The sequence below is a fragment of the Trachurus japonicus genome, chromosome 4 (genome assembly GCF_045865225.1).
Source record: "Trachurus japonicus isolate A0001 chromosome 4, Traja_1.0".
In the NCBI taxonomy this organism is placed as follows: domain Eukaryota; kingdom Metazoa; phylum Chordata; class Actinopteri; order Carangiformes; family Carangidae; genus Trachurus; species Trachurus japonicus.
Genome location: NC_140910.1, coordinates 29,629,653 through 29,638,689, shown reverse-complemented (window position 1 = coordinate 29,638,689; position 9,037 = coordinate 29,629,653). Strand labels below are relative to the sequence as shown.

The following is a 9,037-nucleotide window of genomic DNA, read 5'->3' as shown; positions in this document are numbered from 1 at the left end:
ACCTCTCTGTTGTGTGCCTTGGGCACCTTGGGCTGCGTTCAATAGCTCAATGCTCTAATGTAAGCTAAACTGGCTATTAACCCATCTGGTTGCATATTTTTTAAGCCACATTTTTATGAACACAGTCTTCAAACAACACTCTCACTTTATAGCAACAAAAATGTGTCGAGGAATGATGCTTGGGTGTTCCGTTTTGAAACGTTGCCTAATCCTATTGCCTTTGAACGCATCCCGTTCAGACCGCGAAACAGCGTGGTAGAAATCACGTCTAAACTAGCACTAATACATTACTATTTTTATATTTTATAACATACAATCTCTCACGATATAAACATATATGTCATGGTTATGCGTTTTTTGTTAAAGAATGAGCGAATAGACACTTTCTGAACCCTAGTGTGACAACCCCAACCCCAACCCAGGAGAACGACACAAGAACTACATGTTGCCATAGTGACACGTTGACTGTATGTGCGCTCAGCCATATTGGTTGTAGTTCTAATGTGTTTTCCCTATTATGTTTATCTAAGACCAGGAACTTTGTAATCTTTTTATAGGTTTTCTGGGGTGCCGAGCACATATGTTTGGTCAGATTTGATGTGTGTTCCTGTTAAAAGGGAGAAAATGTGTTTTGTGCCATATTTGACCCTATTCTTGACCCCTTCCTGCTGGTTTGCCATTGGACCTGATAGTAGAGGTCAAGAGCTTTCCAAAAATGTGTATAACTTGTCTGTAGCACATTTTGTTGCTGCTCTAGAAGCCTTTAAAAGTGTGTCAGGATCAAGGTTCAAAGGTCACTTGTGGGGAGCAAGAGCTGACCTAAGTTTTCATACTGACACATGTTACTCCCTAGGTCAAGACCTTTCCAACGATGTCTTCATTGTTGTCCTACGACAAAGTTTAATTTTCATCTTGCTTGAAAACTATGGCCCTTTGAGATATACGTTCCTAGCCCTATCTATGAGCCTAACTGGATGAAATCAGTCAAACATGTTTTCAGGGGTAGTGAGTGGCCAAAAAATTGTTCAAGATGTTGGTGTCTGACTTATACACTGTTAGACTTTAAAATTTTGACCAGTTTAGACTAATTTTCCTCATAATCTACATCTACACAAAGGTCAGACAAGGAAGACCAGCTGTCCTCTCTCTAATTAGGATGCCCTGACTGCCCAGAAAGGAGGTCAGCAGCAGAGAACAAAACTTTAAATAGCCTAACCAATCATTCTATACAATTTTCCCACTTGCCCTGATAAAAATCTATCTATAAATCTAAATTTCTCTTATAAATCTACACCAAATTGATACTGCAGTTTTGATTTGTGTTAGCCCCTCCCCCAAATTTAGGATATGTTACAGTCTTACAATCACAAGTGCACTGTATGTTGGATGGGATACCCCTCCTCCCCAAGTATATAAAAAATTATTACATAACTCTGTTATAACACCTTACTCTATAATGGCTGAAAGCCATATGGTCTCCTCACCTTCCTTTTCTCCAAGGCATTAGTGAAAGGTATTAGTGATTGCGGTTTCATTTGTACAAAACACACACACACACACACACACACACACACACACACACACACAGAAACCATTGTTTTTGTCTATAGTTATTGTCAGTATTGCAGTGGCTGTGTTTGGGAAGTTGGATCACTGTTGAAATATCCTCTGGCCATGAAGCAGTCAATCGTGTTGGTTGAGTGAGATCAGCCGTTCCTTCTTGGTCTTCTCTTCTTCCACTGATGGACTTGTCAAGATGGGCTTATATGCAAATGCTCATAAAAACGAAATCTGAAAGATGACAGTCTAGGCAACCTTTATTTAACACATACTACAAGGTAAACTGTACTCTGGAGAACATAGTGTTTCAAATGTACTACATTTCTTCAATTAACAGGCATGCATATTTTCCATTCGGGTTGATGAATGCAGATACTTTTATTTTGTTATCTGTGGGAAGAGATTTTCAAACATGAATACAGTATACAACTGATGAACTCATGGACTACCGTTTAAAAAATGATTAAAAGGACAAAAACACACAAAAACTGTACAATTGGATAAGCATAACTAACCAATCTATCAACTAATCCACCACTCAATCATTCATAACAATATAACTATAATCATTAACCACATAATTGTACATTGTTTTAAGCTGTTTGTGTGGCACCCAGGAATCTCTCCATCATGTTGCTACGAGAAAGAAGAAATGGAAAAAAGAGAAATTCTTTTTAGTAACAGTTGCTTTAGTATCAATGAATCATGAATTAAACATGATGTTGAACATGACATACACACTTCTTTTAGAAATACTGTATGGTGTTACTTGCATTCAATGTTGATTGGTAACTACAGTGTTCTGAACTATATCTGTTACTCCAGCATGAATGTTCACCCTGTAACCCAGAAGCCTCTCATACAGCTACGCTTCATGGCAAAGTTGTGCACAGAATTTGAGATGTTGCATTTGTGGTAATGCATCTATGATGACACAACATACATACTGTACCTCTTCGAGCAGGGCAGCCATTTCACCTTCACCTCGCTTATCCCCTGAAAAACAACCAATAACCAAAATGACTGAAAATTAATACAAAAAATAAGCAGAAATAATAATCTATAATAATATCTATTATAACATTAGCCTAGAAATCTAGACGCACCCTAGCGGCAGCAAAAATATTGTGTTCACCAATCACAGCGCTCTATCTGTTTAGAGAGTCGTTGGGCGGGCTTAACGCCATGACGACATACATTTTAATTGGCTTGTCAGGCTAACGTCATCCTGCTCTTTGCTCTGATTAGTCGTAGCGCTCAAGCACTACCCCATTACGTGCAGAGGCAGTTTGAAAGACAGCCTTCATCCCGCCCCCTGGATTGAGCCGAGGTCTACCGGTCGTTGCCAGACTAGACATTTTAATGATATAGTCTGGCTTGTCAGGCTATTATAACACAAGATCTTAACTTTAAACTGTGTGTGGTGAAATGGTGATTATAGAAAGTTTGCAGTAAATCTGTAGGGGAGACTGTGGTACGCAGCATTGGGCAAGCTGAGCCACCCCTTGTTGCTAGGGAACCATTAAGAAAAATAGAGCATGTGACCAGATATTTAGGAGGACAGATGAAGGCATCATTTCATGGAATTTGTGACGTAAGAACCACATGGGTTAAACGGTTAGACATCTATGTCCGAAAAACCATTTTTACTCTCGAAAGTGAATTTTTGTCAATCACAAGTTTCATGAGAATTGTGTTTAGACCAAAAGAGATTATTATAAATGTGTAGTATGCATCAGTTGAACCTTTTTAGCTGTGGGAAGTATTAAAGTCAATATGGTAACTGCGGGGTACGTTGTGCCACCTGCCCCATACACTACATGAATGTATTTTTATATTTTTCCTTTTTTTAGTTCAGTTGAGAGAGACAGGAAATGGGGAGAGAGAGAGAGAGAGAGGGGGGGGGGGGGGATGACATGCAGGAAAGGACTGCCCGATGCAGGATTCGAACCGGGGCCGCCTGCAGTGAGGACTGTAGCCTCTACATATGCTCACTTGATGCTCCTAAATGAATGTATTTTGTCTTTACTTGTCCTGATTACTAAATCAGGATTCTGGATGTTTATGATTACAGTAAGTACGCTGCTGAAAACAAGCTGCTGTTTATGGTGAGCCATGTATTACTTTAAAAGAGAAAGATGAAGGATTCTTCCCAAGATGCAATGTAATCACAAAACTCCCCAAAGCTCAGTGAGTTGGTGGCTCAGCAGCAGGTCACTGCAGTTTGTGTTCACCTGCCACCTGGACAGGTGGAATATGAAGTAAAGGGGGGGGGGTGGGAGCTGGTGGGGGTTGGGGGGGACTCAACTTAGATGCTCCTATGCTCAACTTGCCCAATCCTCCTCTGCATGGTGAATGTGTATATTAAATGGTTCATGTAGCCTACATAAAACCCTGAAAAGATGAGAAGTGTTGGTAGAAGCCCTTGTAATATCTGCACACTAGTAAACAGTATTCAACTAAAAACAACAGAAACAACAACCACCACAAGGACAACTTACTTTAGTAATCCTTTGCCCCACAATCTTGGAATAAGGGAAGCTCTACAGGTTTATGTGGACGTCACAGTCTGGAAATGAGTGAAAGTTTGTAAGTTTAGCATAAAAGCACAAAAAGCTAAATTACTGAAATGACTAAAACACTTGTTTTGATAGAGACATCCATGAATGACATGAATACAAATATTAATACTTAGAAAATAATTTGAGCAATTCTTAATGTTAGTGATGCTATCTACATAATGGATGTGTGTGAATGCATATACACCTGCCTGTACATGTGCATCCCTGTATACAAGATCTTGACCCTTGATCAACACTGATTTTCATTCAAGTGTAGTACAGTTGTTAACAGATAAAGTACTAAATAACTTGGAGAGAAGAGTATAGTGTCAGTCAGCTGAAAGTGCTGAAACAGTTACAGTTACCTCTCACTTGATGCCATATGCCTTGGCATAAAGCACAGACAACAAGGACGTCATGGTGGTCAGGTGGCTGTATTCAGGGCAGCCTTCACTTATGTAGGACCAGTACTTGCCAACTACGTCCATACAGAAGACTGGAGGACTTGAGAACATGGGATATGCGAAGATCTCTCCCCTGTAGGATTGCATACAGCATTAATAGCAGTAATTGTTGTACTGATGGTGAAAATATATTAACAGTCACACATAAAGTAGTAAGTAAAATTGCAATTAAACTCTTATTGTCTTCTTTCAAAAAACAAACAAACAAAACAAAACCAAAAGAGCCCAACAGATAGATTCATTCAACTGCTGGGTTTTTGTTAGTCTGTGAAAGTGAGTTAGTGAAACCTTAATCAATTATTCAAGTGTAGTACGGTTGTGAATAGATGAAGTGCAAAATGACTTGTAGAGAAGAGTATAGTGTGTCAGCTTAAACAGTGAAACATGTTGGTTGCATAGATTTAGGAGAATATAGTTAGGACTATCAACAAGAATAAGAATGTTATTATACGGTACTTGCCTGTACATATTTAGAGCACAAAGAATAATGCCATGATGGCATAACTCTTATATGATACACACCTGCTCATCAAGGCAAATTGAATTATCATTTCATGACCGGAGTCAACAACATTTTGTTGTCAAGGTAACGTGTCGTGAGAGTGCTGTTCCAGTCATGTTTACAGCATCTGGACCCTCACAGACTCTCACACTCTGTCTTAGATCTGACGTCACTTAAGTCAGTGAGCATTCAGGGCCTGAGTCTTTAGGGGGCGGATTGGAACTGGGCCTATAGTGTGGGTCAGCTGATGTGTGGATATACATACATATTTAGAGCACAAAGAATAATGCCATGATGGCATAACTCTTATATGATACACACCTGCTCATCAAGGCTGGAGCTATTCCCCTAGTCCTCCTCGTTGTCCTCGCCTTTGCTGCATTCAGCTGAGACCGACCACAGATGCCCTTTCCTGGTGCATACAAAGACAAAAAGTTTCTAATGTTATTTTAAAAATAAACTTTCAAGTAGTACAAGAAGTTCAATGAGAATCTATGTGGAAAATACACAAAAGCACTTACTGTACATGCTTGGCCCTCATTTGGAAGTCATCATCATTGCAGAGAAGCACCCGTCAAAGTAGCCCCCTTCCTCAGAGCTGGAGAAAATAAAAAATAAAAACAGTACATTGGTCACACCATGTCCATTTATGTCCATCTCAGTTGAATGAACCCAAACATGTTGCAAAAATGTTGCATTTTGTCATTATTGTGTGTCTCCTGCACCCACTCCCCATTTAACTAACTAACGCAAGCCAAAATAGTTTTGGCTCACTGAAAGATGACGGCAAAAATGGACGCATCTGTCCTTTTGGTTGTTTAACACGGCTGAAAATCATCATCTATTAATGGAGTTTCCGCTCCTGCCCGCTCCCGTTGATTTTTATTCCCGTCCCGTCCCAATCACAGGATTAATAAAACTTTGACTCCCATCCCGCGAGAATCACGTGACCCGTGGGAATTTCCAACAAGTGTCATCCTCTATTCTGCGCACAGCTTGTCCACCTTGAAAGAGCTTATCACCCACTCCATAAAACTCTGGTAAAACGGTGTTCAAACACACTTTGCCAGTCTGTTGACAGAATAATTGAAAATACACTTATATGTAGAATTAAAGGTGGCAATTGTAAATATTGCATAAGCCAGCCCACCCTGGCATACTCCATTTTCTGCCAGCATCCATATGAAGTTTAGGCGAGAGTTCTCAGGTGGTGTTATGTTGCGTGTGTTGGAAATATGATTGGTAAGAGCACCGGTGTGATGCTGCACTGAGCTAATTTAAGGTGGTACTGTGGCTTAAATCAGGCCCTGTGAAAATCACATTCTAAATGAAGTATTATGGTGATGTTGAGGTGTGCAGGCCTACGACTACAACTACTACAGACTTCAGAAAGCTTCTTGGACTGGTACATCCGCATAGAAATCCTAACATGATGTTTTTCTACCAAAATAAGAATAATGATGCACAAATTATCATGATCACATACCAAATCCTGGCTCTTGTTCATCAAGCATCTCCACACCGGTCTCCTCAAGGACACAGAGATGATCATCACGTTTTCTCCATCGTGGCAGGTCTGATGCCTTTGTCCTCTTTTTTGACCTAAAAAAAAAACACAATATAATCAAAGTAATGCAGTTAACCACACAGAATTCCTGCACAAATGCATCATAATATCTGATCCCCATGCATGGAATAAGATATTAAATTACCTTTGTGTCAGGCTCTTCGTTTTACTGAGCATCTCATTGAACTCAGCTTCAGCTGTAGCCATTGTAGGTATTATCTGTTACCTGTAAAACAGTGAGAAAAGTACAGTGAGGGCTGGCATGTAGCATTAATGTTAGCCTAGCTATGTTAACGTTAGCCTAATCATTAAAATCTACATCAAACAGTGCAGCTAGTAAAGTCAGCCAGTTTAACAACTTTGATCAACCACATCTGTCAAACTTTGTTTGTGGTTGACGACACTGGCTGGTTTTTGGAGGTAAAATAGCTTTAACTGTTAATTATTTTATCACAATTTTCCATGTTGTTTGTTTAGGCCTACGTTACCTGAACGGGGGCTGCCTGTCGGTGAGACGATGACGGACTTGCCGGAAGCTACGTCAGTCACAATGAAATCAGCTGATCGTTCACTGTAACCATAGCAACGATGGAAATCTGAGCAATCTTCGTAATAACTAACAAACGAAATACACATTAACTGAATAAATATAACGTTAATGATTAAAATAATGCACCAAACGTTGGCCTACACAATAATGAAAAAAAAAAAAACATTCATAAAATAGCGTTTAAAACAACCACGACATCTGCTTTCATTCAACATATATATTTAGAGAGTAAAACATACATTTCTCGCTAGAAATGTCCTCAAACAATGCCAGATATATCCCGAAATGTTGTTTTTATGGCCAGAAAGCTGAATGAACATTTTGTACACATTTTAACAGGTTCAATTTGCCAAACAAAACATAATTTGAATTCGTTCAACATAGATTTTGAAAGTAAAACACACATTTTTCGTTAGAAATGTCATAAAAAATATGTTGAAATGTTATTTTTGCGGCCAAATTGCTGTATAAATATACGAATTCAGCTGCAAATGGTACGAGGTTCAGTTATCCAATGGGAGGGGAGCTCATGGCGTCTTTCAGCACCGTGGCCGGATCGGAATAGGAGTGAATGGATGGCTGGAGCACTTGCTCTGAGCGTCACATATCGCCGCGGAGGGGATTGCATTAAAATCAATTGAAATCCCTGTGCGTTCAGGTCCCACGCTGAGGGGTACCTTGAGCGTCTGGAAACAACGCGAAAGGGCCCTGACCAAACGTCCGTTTATTACGCCTTGGGAGTGAGACTGTGTTGAATATTCAGACATGCTCAAAATGTCCCCCCCAATATATAGCTAGCTGAATAAAAAATTGTGTTAGCAACAATTTACCGTACTTTCCGGACTATAGAGCGCACCCAAGTATAAACCGCACCAGTTAAATTTTAAAAGAAAATACATACAGTATATAGGCCGCACTTGAATATGAGCTGCAGGTTTTCATGTTGTCACATAAGATATTTACACAGAAAGACAGTAGGGAACTATGCAAGTCTGCTCGCTTTTCCGCTGTTTTGGTTACACTCCTCTCGCCCATGTGCATTTGTTTATAACGAAGCCGGCGAAAAATCAATAAATGGAGCTGTGGATAACGTTACATAACACATTGGATGTTACAGCGTGTGTGTTTGTGTAGTCTCTTAACCGTCATAAACAAAAGATTACGCGTTACGGAGCGCGTTTGTGTGCGTTGTGCAGAGACGAGAGCTGGGACACCGGGGCGGGGGAAAAGTAGCGGCTTATAGTCCGAAAAGTATGGTATAGTATATATAGAAAGAGAGAGATTTGGTCCCCCCCCCAATGTTGACTCCATGGTTACGGCCTAGCGAGGGTAAAGTTTGATTGGGAAATTGGAGCAGGTCTCTCCGTCAGCGGCAGACAACTCATTTGTCAGACGAGGAACGATATCAGTGTTAACGATAATAGTGAGGTGAAAGCTGGAGGACTCTCTGTTGAAATCAGTTCAAATCTGAAATTAGCCTCCAAGTACTTCTGTACTGTAGATATACACATACTTCTCTCCATGCTGGGAACACTTTGGCTATAAATAGCTGCAGAAGGATGCTCTGCCCTTGAAGAAGTAAAATGAGGGTCTTCAGCTGCACAAAGGAGAAAAAAGAAAAAAAAGTATCTTCAAATGCTGTGGTGAAGCATCGGAGGCAACTTGGACCCTTCTGCAAAATGCATAGTGTTTTTTTGTGTTAAGGCAACAACAACACTGAGCAAATAAACAAATCAAAAGAAGACAAAACAAGTGGCTGTGATGAAACTGGGCTGCAATGACACGTAATTTAGCCCGAGTGGAGCGCCGAGAGACGTGGAAGAGACGGCTCAC

The 9,037-nt window shown here is 40.2% G+C and overlaps 1 long non-coding RNA gene across 1 annotated transcript; it reads right to left on the bottom strand.

Annotated features, from left to right (window-relative positions):
* Positions 1–5,604: 5,604 nt before the first annotated feature.
* LOC146989167 (uncharacterized) lies at positions 5,605–7,292 on the bottom strand. The gene is made up of 4 exons (XR_015035779.1): positions 7,143–7,292; positions 6,800–6,880; positions 6,574–6,689; positions 5,605–5,685 (listed from the first exon to the last, which is right to left on the bottom strand). It is a non-coding gene; the product is annotated as an uncharacterized LOC146989167 (long non-coding RNA).
* Between the last annotated feature and the right edge of the window lie 1,745 nt (positions 7,293–9,037).